A 25,451-nucleotide genomic window follows, 5' to 3' on the forward strand; every position below is an offset into this window, starting at 1 on the left:
GAAAATCCATCCATCATGGACATTAATTTAGAACTAGTTACTTATTGCAGCATGCCTTCCATGTTTGGTAATCTATAATTGTCCTTCAAAGATGCAATATTTAAATTTCTTAAGTCTACACATAATATTATATCTCCAATCTTCTTTCGGATAGGTACCAAGTTTGAAACCCAAGTGGAATGTCTAATTGGTTTGATTATTCCTCCGTCCCTTAGCTTCATCAATTCTTCTTTCATTTTGGGGTTTAGGGTGGATTTACTAGTCTTTGCTTCTATCTAAAAGGTTTTACATTATCTTTCAATGGTATGACATGTTGGAATAAATCTTCTTTATAGGCTTTGAGGTCATCATATGACCATGCAAAGACATGTCTTTACTTCCTTAGTAAATCAATTAGTGGTTTTCTAATTTTAGCTATCAAGTTTTGGCCAATATAAACTTTCTTGGGAGCCTCAGTAGCACCAAGATTGATTTTTCCTTGCTTAACATGAAATTTAAAATATCTTTGTCACCTTTAAAGACTTGCCAATATTCAATATTGTCAAGTATTGAAGGTCTATTTTGAACCTCCATTTGTGAAATTCCTACAAATGACATTTTCTTAGGTTTGATTGCTACATTTGCAAGTAGGTCTTGCATTTTATTCTAACTTTTATCCCTCCATGAAATACCAAATGCATAAAAAAACTCTATTTGGTCCCATACTGCATTCCTATATTGTTTCAACCTTTTGTTTTTTGAAGCATAAGTTTCCTTTGCTTGTGAAATAACCAATTTAGAGTCACCTATGACATGCAACTTTTTGATTCCATGGTGATGGAAACTTTCAATCCTAACAAAAGGGCTTCTTACTCTGCTATATTATTGGTACAAGAAAACTTTATAGTGAATGAATATCTAAAGGTATTCTTTTCAGGAGAAACAAAAACTACTCCTACACCTGAACCTTCTTTGGAACTAGCCCCATCAAAGTACATGGTCCATAGAACTAGTGAATCCATACAACATTCTACTTCATGTTCGATCATAGTAGGAAAATTCTCAACTTCTTGAATAATTAGTTCTACCCTAAAAGAATTTACATGAGTGTCTAAGAAACAAGTTGAATCCTTACCAATTCCTTATCCCAAACTTTTCTTGACCCTTGGCTCCCTATCTACATTGAGAGGCTTTTCTCCTATATGGAAAGTTACATAAGCCAAGTCACATTGTAAGCTACCTACCATAGCATCACTCCATTTTCTAGAAAACAACATCCCATAATGTGGATGAATGTCAACCACAAGGACTTACATAGTAAATTCTACCTAAGGGTATGCATCTAGCTTGAATGGTAGTGCATTAATAGTACCTATAATAGGGACCTCTCTAGAATCCATGCCTCTACATCTTCCTTTCTTAGTATCTACCTTCAAACCTAAAGCTACCATAACTGTAAAAGGCATGATAGTATTAGAGGCTCTTGAGTCTATCATGTAGTGTTTTAAGGTTTTTCCTTTTATGATCAGACTAAGAAAAAATTGGGCAATATCTTCTATTTAGGCTACTGATGAATCATCCAAAAACATTTGAGGGATTTGGGATATAATACCACTATCTTCTACCAGCACCGGGGTTTGCTGAATGACATTTGATTTAACCATATTATTATTATTTCCTATCCCACCTAACCCCAACAAGGCCTTACTCTTGTGCTCATCAATTCTATATAATTCAAAAAAAGGTACCTTGACAGTAATTTGTGGAAACATAGATATCATATCAATAGGCTTAGATACAGTGGGCTTCATAAGCATTATTGGAGTGGGGTTTTTTTTGAACAGAAAGCATAATGATTTACTTAGCTAAATCAGATCTTGAATTTTTTTCTTGCACTACTGCTCTAGGTGTATCACCTATTTGAAATTGCACTTTCTTTTTAGGCTCCCACTTCTTGGCTTTCCTATCTTTGGCCTTTTTTTTATCTACATGAGTCTTCTTGTTGTCATTATTCAACCTTTTTGTAATACCCTTAATGAATATACCAAAGGGTTTGCCAACATCATTACCAGTTTTCCTATTTATCAAATTATAGTTATTGTGCACTTGTGAAATCATTTCTGTAGTAATTTTATCAATCTCCTCTTTGGAAGGTATTCTCAAATTTATGTTATCAACAACTGAGGATGTACTACAGAAATTGTCCTTATCATAACTTTCATCATCTAAGAACACTTTTCAATGGTGTAAATGATAGGCAATTCTTTGATTTGCAACATCACTTTCAGGTTCTTCCAAATCATAATTTAAACAATCATCAAACATGCTTACCATATTAAAACTTACATCAACATGGATTTTTTCTTCCTCTTCCTCATTTTGTGCATTTTGATCTAAAGTAAATGACTGAGCCACTACACAATAATTTGAAGAATGAGGTGATTGACATATAATGCACCACGGTACATCATAATTCATATTAACATAATTTTTTTGTAGAGGATCTAGTGTATCTTTATCCTTTATATTTTTGGTATGATTTAGGATTGGTTTACCATCCTTCCACTAAGTGGTATAGTGGTAATTCTGCATTCTTGGTTATCTATTAAAATGATTGTTATTCCCTAAGGCTTTCTTACCAACATTAGGTTTGTGTGAATTGAAGGTTGGTGGATTCATCTTTTTTAATAGGTCCAATACTTGACCTATTGTGGTTTCTTTAGGCTTCTTACCTACATGAGCTTTATCATTTTCTTTCTTGTTGTTCTTGGGATTGAACAACTTTGGATCATCTTCTCTTCCCAATTTACTAGATGATTTTCTATTATTCTCAATATTCACTGCAAACTTGGAAGCATCTTTTAAAGTTTTAGGGTCCTTATCCCTCAACTAATATGCCATTTTTCTATCAAAAACATTAAAATATGTTGTAAGGTATACATCTTCATTCAGTTTCATTACATAGAACAATTTGTACATTTCCTTTTAGAATCTTACATTGAAATCAAATGTAGATTCATTAGGATTCTTCTTGATGTTGTTGAAATCATTTAACATGAAGCCAACATTAGTATTATCACCATATTGTTCTTTGAAGATTTTTTCCATGTCATTCTAAGAAAGAATACAGTCATCTGGTAGTCTCCTAAACCAATCCCTAGCATACTCAATCAATGAGTGTACAAATAGTTTCATCAATACATCTTCATGCTCAACTTCAAAATCATTTAACATATTTACAAAAACTCTCAAGTGTTCCTCACCAATGATAGCATTGTTTCCATAAAACTTGACAAGTTTGTCTCTTAAATCAAAAGATATGGGATGAGGAAAACGTCAAAATCTTGTCCTTCTTTTGTATGACTATTAGTATCTTATATTTTTCCACATCATAGTTCCCAAAGGAAGTAGCCTTGGCATCTACATCTTTTGCAAGTAATGCTATTATTGTTGCTAATACCTCATCTACATTAATTTCATAGCCTAGTGGCCTTATCCATCTTACCCTTGGAACTGCAACTTGGAAATATGTAAAATCAATGTCAACTAGAAAGAAAACATCTTTTAAATGTTTCTCAACTAGTGAAACTATTAGCCTTAGTCTTTCCTTCATTAACTGCTTGAAATTTTCAAAGTAGCTGGTTATAACTAACTCAAAGTTGTTTCAAGTCTATCCTATAAATTCATCTATCTGCATTTCAATAAATCTATTTTTTTTCCATGCAAATTTATCAAATGTATGGAATTTATTCTGTGCATAAAAGAATATACATACAAGAATTGAACTAAAATTACATTGTGCACTTTTGGTCTTCCTTATCACTACCAAATTTTCTAAGAACTATTGCATCTCTAACTCGGCAAGGTCATATGTATGATCCTTCTTAACTATCTTATAATCCATGTCAACAATAATAAATAGTACACTATTGAGCCTATTGAATTGATTGAATTTATGTGTTATAATCCTCACAACAAAACCATTAGGGGATCTGAGATTGTATTGATTTTCATGCCTTATTTTTTCCAGAATGCCCCTGTATTGTTATCAATGACCTCTTTAAATTCACTTCTAAAGGTTTTAGGTTGGTCAAGTGTTGGATACCTTTCTCCTCTATGTATAATTTTCTTTGTGATTTTCATCGGTCCATTATCCAACCATATAGAATTATCATGAATTCTACTAAGAACTATCTTTATCCATTCAATTTTGAAGACTTGGGGAAATCTAGGGCATAGGTCAACCCTTTTCTCTCTATAATTTTGAATTATTCTTTCAATGTTCTATTTTCACACAATTTCCCACAGGTTTCTCTAATCTCCATGTTTTTGTTGCCATTACAATCAAGTTTTTTTATTAGTGACACACACACTTAATCAGATGGTTAGTAGCTGCCAAGCTTATATTGTATTTTATAGTTTTAACCATGTAATTTAGGCTCTATAAAATTCTATAGTTTCTATCAAATTCTAGAACAATATTTAATTCACATCAAGTAGTATTTACTATTGGTGTTTTCAAACTACTGAACAACAAAATGTTCAATACTAGAATGATGAAACTCATATAACCTAAGGATCAACTAATTCCCATTATCAGCTACAATGAGTAAACCATTTTGACCCAACTTCAACAAAACCAAAGGATGGTTTCCTACTCTTTTGGTTCTGCTAAACCAAGGTGGGTGTACCTAGGTATAATTCTAATGCAAATTGTTGTGTAGAGATTCTTTTAGTTTCATTATGATTCTCATCTATTACCCACTAACACATGCGTAGTTTACTTCAATTCTTTCAATATTCTTAGACTTGAATGCATCCCTTATTTGTAGATCTAGTCATAATTCTCCTAGGATTTACAAATGTTCTTGGAAATAGTAGTCACCTAAGACTCAATGAATAGATATAAATGAGTATTGACCAACATTTATAAACTTAAACACAATTGGATGAAAAATGATTTTGATTTTATAATTGGTTTGATATGCAGCAGTAGAATTCATCCTTCTTCACCTCTGACATGTGAGACCAGTGCCTTATCCATTGGGCATAAAATTAACTATTGGTAGGAGATCTAATTCAAATAACTTGTAGATGAATTAATCAATTGTAATCACCCATTCCCATTCTTATGAATTATCCTATTCATAGATTCATAAACCCTACTGATTTACTGAAGCATTTCTATAATTCCTTGAATTAAAAGCAATAATGAAATCAATATACAACCTATCCAGATTGCATTTAGTTAATTTAAACCTTATTTAATTGACTTCAAAGCAGATAAACATATAAAATGGAGACAGGAATTGATGACATAGATATATTGCAAATACCCTTTTGTATTATCCTTTTATATGATTAATACAATGACCAATAGGAATCAATTAAAAAGCCAAGAACATATTTCTTTTTTTGTCATTTCAATATCTATTAGAGAGTACAATTGAAAACTAACTCAAAACACCTGCATCTATTGGACTGACTGAATATACTTTCCTTGATAAACACAAATTTTTTTTACCAATTTTGGACCCTCACATTGCTTTGAAAACTCACTTATATAAGTATGAGTTGCAAGAAGAAAAGGGCAAATGTGATTGATAGGTGTCCTTTTACAACAATGAATAATATATTATCCCTTTACAAAAGTATCCGAACACCTTAACTTAAAAAGAAACAATAAGAACAAATCACAGATGATAGCTCTAGATCATGAAATCTTAATCTTTGTCTTTTTTTCTAACTACTCCCTATTGGTAATGCTTTCATTTCTACGATTGCTTCCTAGAAAAATATTTCTCTTTTGGTGAACCATTCACATTCCTTGATTGTTGCTAATTCACTAAAAGTTTTCTGCCACTTGGCATCAGTAATCACTTTCCCTTCTATGATAAACCTATTCATTTCAGTTTCAACTTTGAATAGGGTATCAATTAGTTCGTTGAAAGAAAACTCATCAACATCAGTCAAGAAAATAGATGCCACCTGTGGCAAGTCTAAAATATGATCAAAAGAAGTAGACCATTCATTGAAATCTTTTAACTTGTCGACAGGATTAATAACATAAAGAATTAAAGAATAAAACCCACTCGGTAGCACTTTCATTTTGCTCTGAATTACTGCCAACTTCCTTGTGAAGATTTGCAAGAAGTCTTTCACTTTATCCATACCTTCCTTCACAGAAATAACTTTATCTAGGATATCTGGCTTTTGGGCTAACAAGGGTATCAACCTGTCAAAGAATTGCATATATGCCCCCCATTGCTGAAAAATTGGCTCAAGCCATCCAATTGCATCCTTACATACCTATTTTGCAGATTGTAGATTAATGAATGTATTATAAGCATCTTGAGATATTCTTTTCAGAATGCTTATTCTATGATTCAATACATTTATTAGGGCATTTTTCTTGGTGGCACTATCAGATTGAGAAACTCTTGATTCCATGCTGACCATAGGCATAGGCACTGTTACCCCTATAGGAATTTCTTTTGTTTGGGCCTTTGCTTCTACATTGTGCCTTCTTTCATCCTCTTTCCTTGGTGCATGTTCTACCTCTACTATTGTCTTGAGTTGTTCCTTGAGGGATATTATTTCTATTTCTAGAATTTTAATTTTCTCCTTCAACTCTTCTATTCTTTGCTTCTATACATGGCTCATCTTGAGCTCTTCATACATTCTTCTAATGTCAAGGCACTCATTGCATATTGTAGCTAGCTTATCCTCAATTTTGTCAACCTTTTCCTCATTCATGAGGGAAAAGTGTTTAACCAAATTGGAAATGTCTTTCTTAGTAGTGCTCTCCAATGTCCACACAATCATATTGCCCTACGCAATTTCTTCTATATCCATCATTTTGGGCTTCTTAGTGTCAGGAGCTACACTCCATACTACTAAGGTTTTTATGTCTACATTAAAACCTAACCCTCTTTTAAAACCTTTACTGCAAGTGGCTTCATAACTGATGGCCTTGTCTTGTCTTCTCATTTGGTCCAAAACAAAGTTTTTCTCAATATCCCAATGTGGTATTAGAATCATACCACTCCTATGTACCAACTCCCTGGCCTTTGCAGTAGTCATTGTTTCACTCTCAGGATCATAAGCTAATAGTTTTTCAACTAATTCCTTATTCTTCTCTGGATCCTCTCCTGGCATGAGACTCAATTTGAGCTCATTTTGTTTTATTTTTTAAAGAAAACTTTTGAACTCTGGTGATTTAATGAAATCATCATCTTCCATGAACTTTTTAGTTTGAATGAGCTTGTCATCCAATCTTGATGCTGCAACCTGAAGATCAGTAGAGTCCTTCCCTACTTCTATAGCCCTTTGGTGTAAATAATTTTTCCTAAAGTTAACAAAATACTCACTACTCCCTGACATTACTTGTAGGGCTCTGCTAACCACCTTTTTTGGGATGTGCATTGTCTTTTGTCTCTTATTTCCTTTTGGTACCGAAGCTGAAGCTAATGGTTGCTCCTCTTCTAACTCAATCTCCAATTATGTATCTGGCTCAAGGGATTCTCTATTTACAATGGCTTCCTCTCCCTCTAGCTCATGAGCCATTTGTGACATAATGTGGTCAAAATTATCCATCATTCTTCTCAAGTTATTTGGATATTGAATCTCTGTATAAAAACCCTTAAAATCAGGGTTGGTCCTCTTCAAAGCCTTGTCTACTCTCCTTATTTCCTCATTTTTCCTTAATAGATAATCTACCTCCCCTATTGCTACTATGTTAGCAATTAGGTCCTCTATAGAGACTGGCTTGCTTGGAGGCAAAATGTAACCCCTAATGGCCTTGACCTCATTGGTAATGTAATTATCAGGGTCATACATCCTATAATGTCCACTAGAAAATTTGTACTCGCCTAAATACTCACTTAATTCCTTAAATGCATTATTGCCTATTTCAAAATCTCCTACTTTAAAGGTTCTATAGACAAAAGTAGGCTTATGCAAACAAGGAGGGATCATTTATTTATTCATCAATAAAAATTGCCAAAAGAATTCAATAATAGCCAATCTAGGGGGTAGATATTTAGGCAGAAGATGAGGAGGTTGTGGGCATGCAAACACTCTGATTAAAGTACACTCCATAAATAAAAAGATACTCCCCCAGTTATGATCTAATTTGGTTTTTTCATCTAAGAATGAGGGCCTAAGAAAAGTCTTCAAAACATTAGGTGCCCTAAAGAAAGTATGATCTAATTGCCTCATGATAGCAGAACTAAACAAATTAAAGAAAAAAAGGGCATTTGACTAATAGAAATCCTTGTGCCAAATACAAGTCTAGAGTTGTACAGGTAACTCACCAAATTCATCAGAAGTTTGATCAATGAAGTCCCTACTGATGTATCCAATGTTGTTATATAGAATAAGGTGCATCAGTAATGAATAATGGTGGAACTTGAAGTCTTTCAACTCTCCCTTCTTTGTATCATAAATCTACATGTGTATACTGTCAATGATGAAAGCCACATAATCATACTTCTTATAGTGGAAAGGGTCCCATATATCACATGCCATCAGAAAAAGAGAACCATATACACGGTCTTCTACACCATCACTTTCGAACACTTTGTACAACCCATACACTGTGTTTTTGAAATAATTCTTGAACCTACTCAAAGGTAGAAAGGCTCCCACCTTTTTTGGAAGTAGCCCTACCTTTTTTACCCTATAAGGAATATGTGGCAACATAACATTGATCACAAAATAGGTTTTATTCCTATCAAACTTTTCCTGCAAATCTACAATGTCAATAGGTACATCCATCTGTCCCATTAATCCAAAGGCTTCAACAAAAGAAGTTCTGTCCAATGTGCATAATACACTCCCATTGTGCCTATGGAATGTTTGGTTACTAGATTGTAGGAGTTTATTAGGGCCTTCAACAAATCAACATCAGTGAGTACTTTTGGAAATATCAATTTGGCCATGTTTCTATTCCATGGGTTACACACTGGAATATTTTCTATTCTATTCTTATAGAAGTACATAAAAAGATCATAACCAGTCACTCTAGGGAATTCATCATCTCAAACAAAAACATAAGGGTTTTTGAAAATATGGTCATTTGCAGAAATAGCATTTGATGACCCTGGAAGGAGTTTCAGCTAGTCTTCTACATGCTTGTTTGGTTTTCTGATCCTTGTCTTCTTCTCAGTCTTAGCAGTAGATTTTTTCCTTTTCCCTTCAAGTGTGACCTCGAAAACATTGTCACCCTCATCTTTGACTTTCAATTCTTCTTCATGCATCTCTTCAATTTGTTTGTTAGCCATGTTCTCTTCAAATTATATTTTGAGTTCTTCCACATTAACATAGAACACACAAAGCTCTACAGTTTTAAAATTTTAGAGTGGACCAGAAAACAAGCTTCTTCACAGTGGAAAACACAATGAAATTTAATCAAATATTTGATATTTTAATCATGCAACTACCAACTTTTTAATAAATTTAGCATGTATGAGCTTTAAAACTGTTAATGCAAGTTGTCAGCAAGGTATATCAAACACAAATTTTAATCTAGGTGTACTTTTCAATGCTTTATTTTATTTGGTGATGGCGATTTTGTCCTTTTTTTCTTACCTAACATGACACATCATCTATTTTCTTTCAAATGGTGGTCTCCCATTCTTACGCTAAGTCAAACCTTCAATCTTCGTAAAACCAAAAATGCCCTTGATGGATCTCTACGATCTCTTGGAGATGCTTCAACGTACCCTAGTTGTAAGAACGCAATGATGTCTTGGCACTATGTTGAAAATCCCTTTTACATTCTTAAAATTCCCTTTACCTTGTATGACCTTAAACCTTATCAATTGATACTTCTGTTCTTATGAGTTAATCATTTGTCGTATAAGCTTAAAACCCTTATCTTAGCCTTCTTCACCTTTTACACTTATATGCAACCCTTCAGACCATAGCATCAGAAACATTTCTACTAGCTTCTTCATTCTCATGTTTTAACCATTCCTTGTATGAGTGTAAAACCCTTGCCAAGGCTTTCCTTCTACCCTTTATGTTCACATGTGCACGTATCTTCAAAAACCTTGAAAAATTCTTCTATGTTGCTCTGCTTACTTCATTACCCGAGATACTGTAAGGCATCAAAATTTATCTTCCGCTCATATGCTCTTAGCTTTACCCATAGAATTGAAGAACCTTATAGCTCTCTTTTATTAATACTTTACACCCTTACGAGTTACCTTTACCTTGTATGCTTGGAGAACCTTCTCAACTGACATCCCACTCTTACATTTACTGTTTCTTGTAAAAGTGTAAAGCCCTTTATCTTTATCTTCCTCTATTTACCATTTTACACTTATACGCTGAGACTAAACTTGTAACCATGTAGAAAGGATAAAACAACCCTTTGTTTATATGCTTACCTTGCAAGTGTAAGGGCATAATTACAGAACTACCCTTTTCAAATATCAATGACCTAGATTTGATCTCAAGAAATTAAAATAACATCGTTGTTGATTTCATGCACATGCAAAATTCATACTTTAAGTTATATGCCATGCAAGCTAGGCCCATCTGACGTAGATGTTGTGTCTTCATCTAATTCGCTTGCACTAGGGCCCATCTAACAATTCAACAGGTCCCACTTGACACCTTTACTACTAAAATAGGGCTTTACAGTTGTCTGCAAACTCAAGAACGTATGCTCGTAAACATAATTGAACCTACTCTCATTCTTACAAAATCCCTTTACCTGTAGAACTGTAAAACCTTTTATGCACCCTTTTAGATCAAGCTTTAAGCCATGCTAAGGTATTATGCCCTTATGCTATCTATTGAAATGTATATGCATAGATCACAACTCAATACCTCTCCACCCCTTCGCTCAAACTACTTACTCGTAACCCCATAACAAGATTTTTCAAAGTGCAACAAACCTTTATGCTTATTTTCTTACAAAGCCATTTGTATGATCGAGAAGCCTCTGGCCAAACCATTTCACTAGTATGAAAAATGAAAGTAAAATGGTGCTCCACTCTTATGTGAAACCCTACATTGTAAGACCATAAAGGGTGAACTTCAAGCACTTTGCAAATCCTTTTTGAACATTTGAAGGGAAAACTAGGGTTTTCAGACTTAGGACATTTTCATGGCTATGTTAAGGGACAAACCTTGAGAATTTAATAGAGTTTAACAACACATGAAACATGACACGACTAGGGTAGCCTAAAATTTTAAAAATAAATCAAAGACCTAAATGATTTTTCTCCCAAATTTTTAGAATTTTTCTATACTGTCAAAAATAAAACCAATAGTGGCTCTGTTTGGGGATGATACTTGGTGCAAAAATGACAACTTCTTTAGAGAGCACAAAGAACACACAGGAACAAAGAAACTAGACTGTATAGAGAGACAATTTACAAGGACTTACAAAATATACAGGATGTAGAAAAACACTAGAAACCCTAAAACTAATGTTCATGGAAAATATAAACTTTTAAGAAAAGTACCTCTTCAAGAATTGTCCATGAATTGGTGATTCAATAATATCTCTAGTTAGATCCTTTAGAAAATATGAATCTTCTCTATTTTTATCACAAATGTTATAAGGGCCAAGCTAGATTGGGTGAAATTTACCATGCTTTCCCTTATCTTCGATTCTATCATTCCACATTAGTACCATATCTCCTATTTCAAATTTTCTCTCAATGGCCTTTTTATCATATAAATGCTTCATCTATGATTGGAGCTTAGCATTCTGAACAAAGGAATCTCTTCTTGTCTCTTCTAACTATCTAATGTCATCCATTCTGAGTTGCATCTCAGCAATGATATCATCTTCATACAGTTGAATGAATTTATACATTTCCCTTAGATTATTATGGGGAAGTCTAGCTTGTATATCATAAACCAAATCAAATGGGGCACAACCAATAGCCTTTTTTACACTAACCCTATCAGCCCATAGGGCTAATGGAAATTTTGAATCCCATCCCTTTTTGTTTTCCCCCAAAATCCTCTTGATGATCTTTGGTATACTCTTATTGCTAGATTCTTCTTGACCATTCCCTTGAGGATGATAAGGTGCTGACGTATACTCTATAATGCCATATTTTCTACAAAACTCCTTATATTCATCAGATCTAAAACATATGGCATTATCATTTATTATCTTCTATGAGAAACCAAATCTAGTTATAACATTTTTTAAGATGAAATTGATCATCACTTTGCTTGTAGCATTCTTGGTAGGGATTGCTTCAACCCATTTAGTGAAGTAATCAGTTGCTACCAGAATCTAGGAATATCCACCACTGGACTTATTTCAAATTGCACCTATGAAATCAATTCCCCACTACTAAAATGGTGCTTGTACTTCTATAGGTCTTAATGATAAATTCCTAGAAAATTTTAACTTTCCACTAAATCTTTGACAGGTGTCACAGGTCTTAACCAATTCATGAGCATCCTTGAAAACTGTTGGCCACCAAAAACCAGATCTAAGGACTTTGTGGGCTGTGGTTTTAGCCATGTCATGACCTCCACATACACCTTCATGCATATGCTTCAAAATTTTCATAGCCTCAGTCTCATCTACACATTTCAAAAGTACTCCTTCCATGTCTCTCCACCATAACTATCCTTGCACTATAATATACCTTATAGCTTGTAACTTCAAGGCTCTTTTCTAATTGTTTGTTAATTCTAGTGGGGACTTCATATTCTGCAAATAATAAATCATATCCTTGTACCAATTTGATTTGTCCATATCACAAAGGTTTTCTCTGCAATTATCATCCAATTGATTAATTTGGTTTGCCTCTAGGTTTTCTTCTACCATCAACTTGGCCAAACCTTGACCTCTGACCAATTTAGTAATCTGGATGTCAATATTGAATTCTTATATTCTATTGATCCACCTACACCTCCTATGAGATACTTCTTGTTGTGAGAAAATGTCTTTCACAACAGCAATAGGGACAAAAGCAATAATGGTAGCTCCCATTAAATAACATCTAAAAGCCTTCACTCCTTTGACCAATGCATATGCCTATTTTTCATTAATATCATACTTTAGCTCAGCTACTTCCAATGACTTGCTAAAGAATGCAATTGGTCGTTCATAACCTTCTTCAGTTTTCTATAATAGTACTGTAGCAATAGTGTGAAATGAGGCAAAAGAAAATATATGCATTGGTTTTCCATAATCAGGAGCTCTAAGAACAGGGGCATCTTTTATAGCTTGCTTAATTTTTTGAAATGCTATATTGGGTTCACCATCCCATTTGATCTTAGATCCTTTCTTTAGAATTTTTGATATGGGCCTACTAATCTCTGCAAAATTTGTCACAAATCTGTTGAGAAAATTTATCTATCCAAAAAATGACTGGATGCCTTTGACACTCTTGGGTTTTTGAATCTTATCTATTTCTTCTACCCTTTCAAGGTCAATCCTTACTCCATGCTTGCCAACTAGATGTCCTAAAAAATTTATTTCATTGACATGAAAGTTACATTTCCTCAGATTCAAAGATATTCCATATTTAAGGGCTTTGATAAGTACCTTTTCTAGGTGCATGCAATGATCATTTTCATCCTTGGAGTAAGCAGTAAGGTCATCCTGATACACAGCCAGAAATTTGTCAATAATATTAGCAAAAGCCACATCCATGGCTCTTTGGAAAGTAGCTCCAGCATTAGTAAGCCCAAAAGGCATCCTGACATAAACATATGTACCCCATGGGGTGGTGAAAGAAATTTTAAACTATTCTAAATCGTTGACAACCACTTGATTATATCCTAAAAACCCATCCATCATGGACATCAATTCTAAACCAGTGACCCTCTACAACATGGCTTCCATATTGGGTAAACCATAATTATCTTTTAATGAAGATATGTTGAGATTCCTAAAATCAACACATAACCTTATATCTCGATTTTTCTTTCTTATTGGTACTAGGTTGGATACCCAAGAAGAATGTCTAATAGGCTTTATAATCCTAGCATCTCTTAACTTGATTAATTCCTCTTGCATTTTGGGAGACAAGATTGGATTTATTGGCCTTTGTTTTTGTCTAAAAGGCTTAGCATTTGGTTTCAAAGGGATTTCATGTTCAAATAGATCTTCCCTATAGGATTTTAGATCATCATATGACCATGCAAACACATGTCTATATTTCCTTAGTAGATCTATCAAACCTTGTCTTATCTTAGGAGATAATTTTTTACCAATATAAACCTTCTTAGGGGTTTCTTTTGTTCCCAAATTTATCTCCTCCAAATCCTTAGCATTATATTCACTAGTATTCATTTGAGATCTATCATGATTGTCAAAAATAGTTTCTAGGACAACTAAACCTTTTTGTATTTTGTTTGTTTTCAATTGTACAACCTCTTGTCCAAAATCAGTATCTTTTCCATCTATATTTTCTAAATATGTTTCACAATAAATTTCTTTCCCTAATAACATATACTCATAATTCAAAAACCTTAAAATATCTTTATCATCCTGAAATACTTGCCAATTTTGGACATTTTCAGGAACAAAAGGCTTGATCTGAGTTTCAATTTTAAATATACCAACAAATGTAATATCATCAAGTTTTATTGCTATAGTTGCCAGCAAATCCGCCATCTTATTGTTGGATCTATCATTACAAGTTATCCCAAATGCATCAAAACACTCAATCATATCCCATACTGCATTTCTAGACTATTTTAACCTTTTATTCTTTGACACATAAACATTTCTCACCTGAGATACAATTAACTCAGAGTCCCCTATCACATGTAAACACTTTATCCCATGCTTATGAGCTAGTCTAAGTCCTAAAAATAGAGCCTCATATTCTGCTATGTTATTAGTACAAGGGAAATTCAATGTGAAAGAAAATTTGTAAGTCACACCAGTAGGAGAAATCAATAAAATACCTACACCTGCTCCATCTTTGTAATAAGCACTATCAAAGAACATGGCCCACCAATCACCTTTATCCATCTTTGTATCAACTTCCATCTCTATTTGAGACTTTTTCTTGCTTTCCTTCAGAGTTAGGACCTCAGCTTTGAATGCATTTAGATCTGTATCCACAAAATTTGTCATATCATCCTAAACTTCCTCTACTATCATATATATGCTTTTTTGTTCTCTATTGATTTTTACAAAATTTCCATCAATATTAAAAGTAGAAAATGATAGGTCACATTGTAAACTTCCCCCCATGGCAGCACTCCATTTTTTAGATAATAACATGCCATATTGAGGTGGTACGTCAACAACCAATACACTCATAGTGAGTTCTTTATTTGGACATGTTGTCAATCTATAAGGCAGGGCACTAATAGTGCCTATGACTGTAACTTCCCTCTTATCTATGGCACAATATCTTCCTTGAGTAGTATCAACCTTCAGACCCAATTCTTTCATTATCTCAAAAGGCATAACAATACTAGAAGCACCAGAATCAATCATACAATTCTTTAATGTCTTAAGATTTACTAAGATGCTTAAGAATTTTCCAAAAACATCTAAGGAATCTGAGATACAACTACTTTAGTATCTTGTTCCTTCCCCTTTTCCTTTTTCACTCTTTTAGGAACATGATTTTCATTACATTCTTCACTTACCTTTACATCAGTATTTCCCAACCATGCTATGGCTTTATCTTGGTGCTTTGGGATTATTAGTAACTCAGAAAAGGGAACCTTAATATTAATCTGAGACAAAACAACAAACATATCAATAGAAGAATAAAAAAATTTATCATTATTTACATTCCCTTTCTCATCATGATTACTCAAAGTGTTCAAAGGATTATGATGACTCTTATCTTGCTCATGGATATTCTGTGATATCTTCCCATCTCTTTTCTTGGAGATATTACTTGAGCACTCTATATTCTCAAGGTTGCCCCTTTTCCTTGGTTCCCATTTTTTACTTGCAAATTTACCCTTCACAGCAGGGGACTCATTAGGTTTTACAATTTCCCCTTTTTATGGTCTATCCCCTTAATGAAAATACTAGCCACCTTATTTCCCTCATTTCCTTGACCCATACTTCTAGTTTGAACTTGAGCCACCATATTAGCAGTGATTTGGTCAATTTCTTCCCTAGAGGGCTTTCTCAGGGTCACTTCTTCCTTTGAACCTACCATGTTACATACATTATCCTCAACATCACTTTCATTAGAAAATACTTGCTATTGATTTACACTATGAAAACATCTCTGATCCTTTATATCTCTATCACAACCTTCATTGTAAGAAAAATGTGAATCAAACATGTTACATCCTACATCATCATTGGTTTCCTAATGTTCCTGACATTTTTCTAGTACATTCTAATTTCAAAAAAATAACAAAGCTACTGCACAATATTTAGGGGCATGAGGTAGTTGATAAGCAATACACCATGTAGGTTCAGTGATGAATTTAGGATCATCTACCAAATTTACAGAGTTTTTGGATAAAGGATCAGGTGTCACTTTGTTATTGGTGTTCTTGGGGGGAGGAACATTAGGTTGGCCATCCTTCCAAGTAGTACTATAAGGGAAATTCTGCACTCTATTTTGTCTACTAAAATTTGATTGTTAAGGGACTTTATTTTCAGTGGGATTCCTATCATTCTTTACGTAAGGAAGATTCAAACCTATTATAGCATTTAGAATTTGACTCATTTCACTAGGCCCTTGCTTTTTTCCTCCAATAGCTTTATGTTCTTCCTTTCTATTTCCCTTATTCTCAAATAACCTAGGGTCATCTCTTTTGCTTTCTTACCTCCCTAAAATCCTTAAGTTATTTTGTATATTAATAACAATTTTGAAAGCATCACTTAAAGTCCTAGGCTCCTTATTCCTAAGTTGGTATGCCATTTTACCATCAAAAGCATTTAGATAAGTAATCAAACATATCTTTTCATCAATCTACATGGCTTGCATGAGCTTGTACATCCTTTTCTAAAATCTAGTGTTAAATTCAGTGACAGATTCATGAGGCAACATCTCAATATTATTGAATTCACCTAAAATATAACTCTAATTTTTCTTCTCACCATATTGCTCTTTGAAACAATATTCAATATCTTTCCAATCAACAATAGATAATTCAGGGATCCTCTTGAACCATTCTCTAGCATCCTCAGTTAGTGACTGAAGAAACAACTTCGTAATGACATCTTTAGCCTCAACCTCACAATCACTCATCATATCAAGAAAACTCCTCAAATGGTCCTCACAAGAAATAGCATTATTTCCATCAAATTTTGGCAATATTTTCCTCATTTCTTGTGGTATAGGATTTGGAAAACCAAGGATCCCATCAAAACATATTTTCCTGTAACCTTCTAAGTGGACAGGTCTCCTTTGTACATTAATCTTAAGCTGATTAGCACTATCTTTCTTATTATTATTCATAGTGTTACTAGTGCTAGCATCACCAATAGATTTGTTGAGATGTATTTTCTATGAAGATAAAGACAAGAAATAAAAGGGTACCTTAGTAGTATTTTGATTTTCATAATAAGATCCATCATTATCTTTAGGCAGAACTGCAAACTGCTTCTTAGTATTTTCCATGAATTTGATCTTATTGTTCATTTCAGCTATAGAAGCCTCATTCTCTACAATGTCCAATATCTTGGCCAAAGCATCCCTTTCTTTCCTTCTCTTTTCCAATTCAATATCAAAGAGTGACATAGAATCATGGATCTAAATTATCTTTACTGTCTCATTCATCTTAACACCAATCTCCTTTTGTTTTTTGTTGTCCTTAGCTCCTACAACAAGTTCCACATTCTTTACTCTATTGTTATCAACTTCTAGAGTAGTATAGATTTTAACTTGTTGTATCATAGGTCCTTCTAGATTTAGTTTTTTAGTTTCAAGCAACTTTTTCTCTTGCCTCCTAAGTTGTTCAACTTCTCCCACAATCTTAGGCTACCATGCACTAGCTGCTATCTCATTTTTCTTCTTTAGAGCAGCAATTCACCTTAGTAATTCTTGTTTTTCTTCATAATTCTTGGTAATCACTTCTTCCCTTTCCTTTTGAAATCTCCTATTTATAGCTTCTTGCTCAGGAAGCTGTTCTTTTAAAATTTCATTCTCATCAGGATCAGGGATAGTGAACTCAGACCCAAATGTTTTCTCATCATTAAAACTTTCAGGTTCTAGGTGTCTAGGTCTAACCTTCTCAAGCCTTGTTAACTCACTCTACTTCATACAACTTATGGTATGAGTGGTTTGGTCACCTTGACTTTCTCTCTCTTCAACAAATTTTCTCAAAACATATGGTTAAAGGTCTACCTAATATCAACTTTTCTAAGGGAGAATGTTCATCTTGTTCAGTGGATATGAATCTCAAGGAGAAGTATGATAAAGGGAAGTCTTCTCGAGCTCCAGTTGTTCTTCAGCTAGTTCACATGGTATTAGCAGGACACTTTGCCATGACTTCAGTCAACCAAGGCTACTACATACTCACATTTTTTTATGACTTTTCAAGATTCACATGGGTCTTCTTCCTTCATCATAAGAATGAAATGGTTCATAAGGTTCAAGACTTCAAGGCTCATGTTGAACACGAGTCAAGGAAAGCTATCAAAGTACTAAGCGTGGACAATAAGAACAAATATGTTGACAGAAGACTTAATAACTTTTGCAAAATTAAGGAGATTGATCTTCAGAATTCATCAGCATTTAGTCTACACAAGACAAATGTTGCAGCTATGAGGATTAGGACTCTCAAGACCATGGCAAGTTACATGATTAAGGCCAAGTCTCTCAATTCTACACTTGAAGTTAAAGCCATTAGTAGTGCTACTCACATACTTAATAGGTCTCTTAATCCAACCTTTGATGGCAAGACTCCTTTTGAGGCATGGTGCGGTAGAAAGCTAGTTGTGAGTCACCTTAGAGTCTTCGATTGTCCAGCATGGGAAAACCTATCTTCCAGGAGTTGCAAGGCATTGTCACCTAGGCCTTGTACCTTTATTGGTTATGAAGACAATGTGAAGGCTTATAGACTAATGGATCCTTAGACACATGAAATTTTTGTGGAGAAGGATGTTCACTTTGAGGAAAGTTCTCCGATCTTATCCTCTACTCCTCTCCACAAATCATACATAGTGGAAACTGATAGTGACACCAGTGATAGTGCTTCAACAAGTTCAGACACATGGGGTTCTATCGAAAGTTGTAGTGAGAGGTCACATCAGTCCAGTCCACGTGCTTATATTGCCATAGTGAAAGGTCCATCACATCATGGTAAATCTAGTCTTCCAACTCCAACTTCATTTGACTTGGGAGACAGACTTGAGGACTTACATCTTCTCATTGATGATGATTCTTCTATAGTTTTTATGAGGGCTCACTCTAACCCTCATGTCCATTCTCTACATGATAAATCTTTACATGTTGGTGTGATTGTGGATCCTTATGAACAACAATTAGTGGGCATCTCTTTATTAGTAGAGGAGACAGATGGTTCAGTGGAATAGGTTCAACAGACATCCTTGCTAGATCTACATTCATTCTTTTCAGCATAGTTGGAAGGGGTGAACTTCAGTATCAGTATAGGGATACTTGAGCAAGTTTTAGGGCCAGCACACATCTTTAGGATAGTACCTTTGCCATTGTTTCTTCCTAAGGAGAGGAACACCATTCTACATTCTTGGACTAGCTTCTTCCTTGGAGCAGCTTTCACTTGTTGGCATTCTTCTTTTGGGGGGGAACCTATTATGTCTCTCTTCCTTCCTTCATTCTCTTATGTATATACTGGATTTATGTTGTAATGGGGGGGTCTTGACTACTCCATCCATTGATGCATCCTTCTTTATCTCTCTTTTTGGGGGAGGGTTTTTTCCATGAGGTTTTTCCTCTTTTCTTACTTTATGGGAGATTGCATTTCATTATGTACATGGGTAGCTTACATGGCCTAGTAGCAAGGACCCATTATGCATCTTCATCCTAGTTCATAAGCTTAAGGGCATTCCCCTAACTTGCACTTAACGGGGGGTGTTGGTGTAAATACGTACTTTACTATTTACACTTAAGTTTACTTAGGTTAATGCATTATTTTATTATTTTTATTTGTGAGACACTTAGGAGTTTGCACACCTTTTGAGTTGTCATGTTGACAACACAGGAGCATGCAACTCTATTTGAGCACATGGTGTCTACAACATTGATTTGCGTGTCCCACCCTTGTAGACTTATCCTCACATCACCGCACCTACTTTCATGCTTAATGAAGGATAATCCAATTCTGGTGGACATGTGCTTAGTTGTATGACACTTCATGGTTCTAACTTCTATGCATTCTAGAAGCTCTCCTGAGGCCTTTATAGTTAGGCACTCCTAGTGTACTCTTAGTATCAAGCTATTGAATACATTGTTATTTTAATCATACTCTCTCCATTTTTGGTCTACATTTGTGCTTGTGTTTGAGTTCTTAGTTTTTTGGTGAATTTTTCCCTTAGGAAAATTCTTACAATAACAAATCCTTTAGTGACAATCTCACGCAAAATGTATACCACTTCCAAATCCATGGGAAACTTTAGAATAAAAACCTACAACTCTACCCAAGGGGACACAAATCTCTAATAATTCACTATTTATGACAATACTAAGTGTAATTCACCAGCAAAGTCACCACTTTGCTGGTGTTTTGAAACTACTGAACAACAAAATGTTCAATACCAGAATGATGACACCCATATAATCTAAGGATCAGCTAATTCCCATTATCATCTACAATGAGTAAACCATTTGGACCCAATTTCAAAAAAACCAAAGGATGGTTTCCTACTCTTTTGGCTCTACTAAACCAAGGTGGCTATACCTAGGGATAATTCTAATGCAAACTGATGTGTAGAGATTCTTTTAGTTTCATTCTGATTCTCATCTATTACCCACTAACACATGCATAGTTTACTTTAATTCTTTCAATATTCTCAAACTTGTATGCATCCCTTATTTGCAAATCTGGTCATTATTCATCTAGGATTTACAAATATTCTTGGAAATAGCAGCTACCTAAGACTTAGTGAATAGATATAAATGAGTATTCACCAACATTTATAACCTTAAAATCAATTGGATGAAAAATGATATTGATTTTATAATTGGTTTGATATGCAGCAGTAGGATTCATCCTTGTTCACCTCTGACGTGTGAGACCAGTGCCTTATCCATTGGGCATAAAATTGACTATTGGTAGGACATCTAATTCAAATAACTTGTAGATGAATTAATCAATTGTAATCACCCATTCCCATTCTTATGAAGTATCCTATTCATAGATTCATAAGCCCTACTGATTTACTAAAGGATTTCTATAATTCCTTGAATTAAAAGCAACAATGAAATCAGTATACAAACCATCCAGATTGCATTCAGTCAATTTAAACCTTATTTAAATTACTTCAAAGGAGATAAACATATAAAATAGAGATAGGAATTGATGACACAAATATATTGCAAATACCCTTTTGTATTATCCTTTTATATGACTAATACAATGACCAAAAGGAATCAATTGAAAAGCCCAAAACATATTTCTTTTTCTATCATTTCAATATCTATCAGAGAGTATAATTGAAAATTAACTCAAAACACTTGCATCTATTGGACCAACTAAATGTACTTTCCTTGATAAACACATAATTTTTTACCAGTTTTGGACCCTCACATTGCCTTGAAAAATTACTTATACAAGCATGAGTTGTAAGAAGCAAAGGGAAAATGTGATTAACAGGTGTCCTTTTTCAACAATGAATATATTATCCCTTTACAAAAGTATCTAGACACCTTAACTTAAAAAGAAAAAATAAAAACAAATTGCAGATGACTGCTGGAGCATGAAATCTTTAACTTTGTCTTTTTCTCTAATTGCTCCCTATTGGTAATGCTTTGATTTCTGCGATTGTTTCCTAGACAAATATTTCTCTTTTGGTGGGCCATTCACATTCGTTGATTGTTGCTAATTCACTAACAGTTTTCTTCCACCTAGCATCAGTAATGACTTTCCCTTCTATGAGTCCATGTGAAGTACCTATAGTACTGGCACCAAAGAAGGATGGAGAGTGGAGAATGTGTACAAACTCTTGAGCTATAAATAGGATAACCATCAAGTATCAATTTTCTTTGCCAAGAATGGATAATCTTATGGATTGTTTGAGTGGAGCTCAATAATTCACAAAGATAGATCTCAAGAGTAGCTATCACCAGATATGTATAGAAGAAGGAGATGAGTGGAAAACTTCCTTCAAGACCAAGGAGGGTCTTTATGAGTGGTTAGTCATGCCCTTTGGCTTGACGAATGCCCTAAGCACCTTCATGCAGCTTATGAATGAGGTACTTAAGAAGTTCTTGGGAAAATTTGTTATTGTCTATTTGGATGACATTTTAAATTTTAGCAAGACTTTGGAAGAACATTTATTGTATATTCATAATGTCCTTGAAAGGTTAAGGGAAGAGAAACTGTTAATTAATCTGAAGAAGTGTACCTTTGCTAAGAAGGAATTAGTCTAATTGTGGTTTATTATATCACTTGAAGGTCTCAAAATGGATCCAGAGAAGGTAAAAGCCATCTTGGAATGGCCTACTCCAAGGTCTGCTACTGAGGTAAGATCATTTCATGGTCTGGTTAGTTTTTACAGGAAGTTCATTAAGAATTTCAGTGGCATATGTGCACCCCTAACTAACACAATAAGCGGGGATAGAAAAGAGTTCAAATGGATTGCAGCAGCTACGAGAAGTTTTGAAATATTGAAGAAGGTGATACAACAACTTGTGTTGGCACTTCCAGATTTTAGAGAGGTGTTCCAGGTGGATTGTGATGCCAATGGCAGTGCTATTAGAGCTATATTGAGCCAAGAAAGTAAGCCTATTGCATATTTTAGTGAAAAATTGAATGATGCAAAAAAGAAGTATTCTGTTTATGATCAAGAGTTCTATGAAATAGTTCAGGCCTTAAAGAAATGAAGGCATTATTTATTTCAAAAGGAATTTGTTTTATATATTGATCACCAGGCATTACAGTATCTAAATAGCCAAGGTAAATTGAACCAATGACATATGAAGTGGGCAGAGTTTTTGCAAAGCTATACATTTGTGTTAAAGCATAGAAGTGGAAAATCTAACAGGGTTGCATATGCATTAAGTAGGAGATAGTTGTTGCTTACAATAATGTAGGTTGAAGTAGTTGGGTTTGCTAAACTCAAGAATCTATACCCTGAGGATCCTGATTTCACTAAAGCATGGAAAGCTTGTAAAGAACTTGTTGTTGTAGATAGAACTCAGTGGTTAGACTATCTGATTTAGGATGATATGTTGTTCAAGGGTAGTCAATTGTGCATTCCAAGGAGTTCCATGAGGGAAAATTTGATTAAGGAGAAACACAATGGAGGGATAAAAAGACATTTTGGTTGAGATAAGACCATTTCCATTCTAAAAGAACATTATTTTTGGCCTCAAATATCACAGGATGTGAAGAAGTTTGTACAGAATTGCTAGGTTTGTCAAGTGGCCAAGGGATTTAGTCACAATACTGGACTATATCAACCATTTTCTATTCCATCAAAGCCATGGGAGGACATAAGTATGGATTTTTTTCTTGGATTGCCAAGGAAACAAAGGGGTAATGACTTAGTATTTGTGGTGGTTGATAGGTTCTCCAAAATGGCACATTTCATTCCATGCCATAAAAATCATGACGTTGTCCATATTGTAGACTTGTTTTTTAGAGAGGTGGTGAGACTACATGGCCTCCCAAAAAGTATAGTTTATGATAGAGACACTAAATTTGTGGGGTATTTCTGGAGAACATTTTAGAAGAATTTAAGAATGTACTTGAAATTTAGTTCCACACATCATTCATAGACTGACGGCCAAACAGAAGTGGTAAACAGAAGTCTAGGCAATTTGTTGAGATGTTTAGTTGAGGATAAGCCCAAGGGATGGGATTTGATTCTACCAAAAGTAGAATTTTCTTACAATAACTCTGTAAATAGGAGTACTGGAAAATCACCATTCCAAATTGTATATGCAAGTAGCCCAAGGACTGCACTAGAATTGAGGAAGATGGAGCAAGGGGAGAGGACAAGTGCTGAAGCAGAAGAGTTTGTTGAACATATCAAGCACCTACATGAGGAGGTCCAAGCACACATTATCAAGATGAACCAATAGTATAAAGCTAGGGCTAATAAAATTTGAAGACATAAGGAATTCCAAGTAGGGGATCTAGTCATGGTACACCTAAGAAAAGAAATATTTCTAGTCGGTACTTACAACAAGCTAAAAATGAGGAAATTTGGCCCCTGTAAAATTCTGAAGAAACATGACTCAAGAAATGCATATGAAGTGAAGTTTCCAAATGGAATTCACATTTCTCTTATCTTCAACATTGCAGACTTAACAGAGTATCATGGTGATGGTACAAATGAGGAGCTGATGTTAGAGCCATGTCCAATTCCCACTTCTAAGAAGGAGGAGATAGAGGAAATTTTGGATAGTTGTATGGGTAGGAGTACCAGAAATAGGCAATATGAAGATTATATGGTCAAGTGTAAAGGATGGCCAATAGAGGACTCAACTTGGATACCAGTAGCTAAGGTTTCCCATTTGGGATTTCCTCTACCATTCATAAAGTGACAAGGTCACTTTTCAATCTACCCTGGGTGCTTGATGTAGGAGCATCCATAGGTATAAGGGCAATCATGTGTCACCCAAAAAAAAAAAGTACTTAGATTTAGTTTTTGTTTCATGTGTTTTCATTTCTGGATACCCATTTGGGTCAAATAAAGGTTCCAACTCTCACAATTCCACTATCAGTGTTCTGGGTTAGAGTTTTTAATCACCTTGCGATATGTGTAAATGCTAGAAAAATAGGAGTATGTAATTGAGCCATCATTTTGGTGAACTAGAAGGTGTAAATTGGTTGGATGATTTTAATTTTAATTTAGAATATTCCATAAAAATAATCAGGTGAAAAGGCTGCGTGATTTGAAAGTTATCGCAATTTTTTGATTTTTGGAGACCTCCTAAGAATGCTTCAAAGTTAGGTTCATGGAATTAAATGATCTTGAATAGGACCAAAAAATGGGTTGATGAGAAAAGCTAGTCCATAGGGATATAGAGCACTTCGAGAGCTTTCCAAAAATGTAAACAGTTCGCCAATTGGAGCTACGGTTCAAAAGTTATGCCTTCCGAAAGTTCGGCTACCATTTCTAGATTCTTTTAATTTTGCACCAAATTCTAATGTGATTTCTAGATCCTTCTATTTTTGCGATGGGTACCAACTAGCACTTTCTAGAATTTATTCCTAATCCTTAACCCTTTAGGGTCTATTTGAGAACATTTCTAGCATTGTAAAAGGTAGTTCGGAGTGGAGTTTGAGAGAAGGTACTGGGAGAAGAAATTATCTCCAAATTTATGCTATTGTAAGCCCATAGGGCATATTTTGGAGTCTGTTTCTCTACACTAAGTGTACTGGCATATTTTCCTTTT

The sequence above is a fragment of the Cupressus sempervirens genome, chromosome 3, assembly GCF_028749045.1.
Source record: "Cupressus sempervirens isolate cs-2001-9-10 chromosome 3, ASM2874904v1, whole genome shotgun sequence".
Taxonomy (NCBI): Eukaryota; Viridiplantae; Streptophyta; class Pinopsida; order Cupressales; family Cupressaceae; genus Cupressus; species Cupressus sempervirens.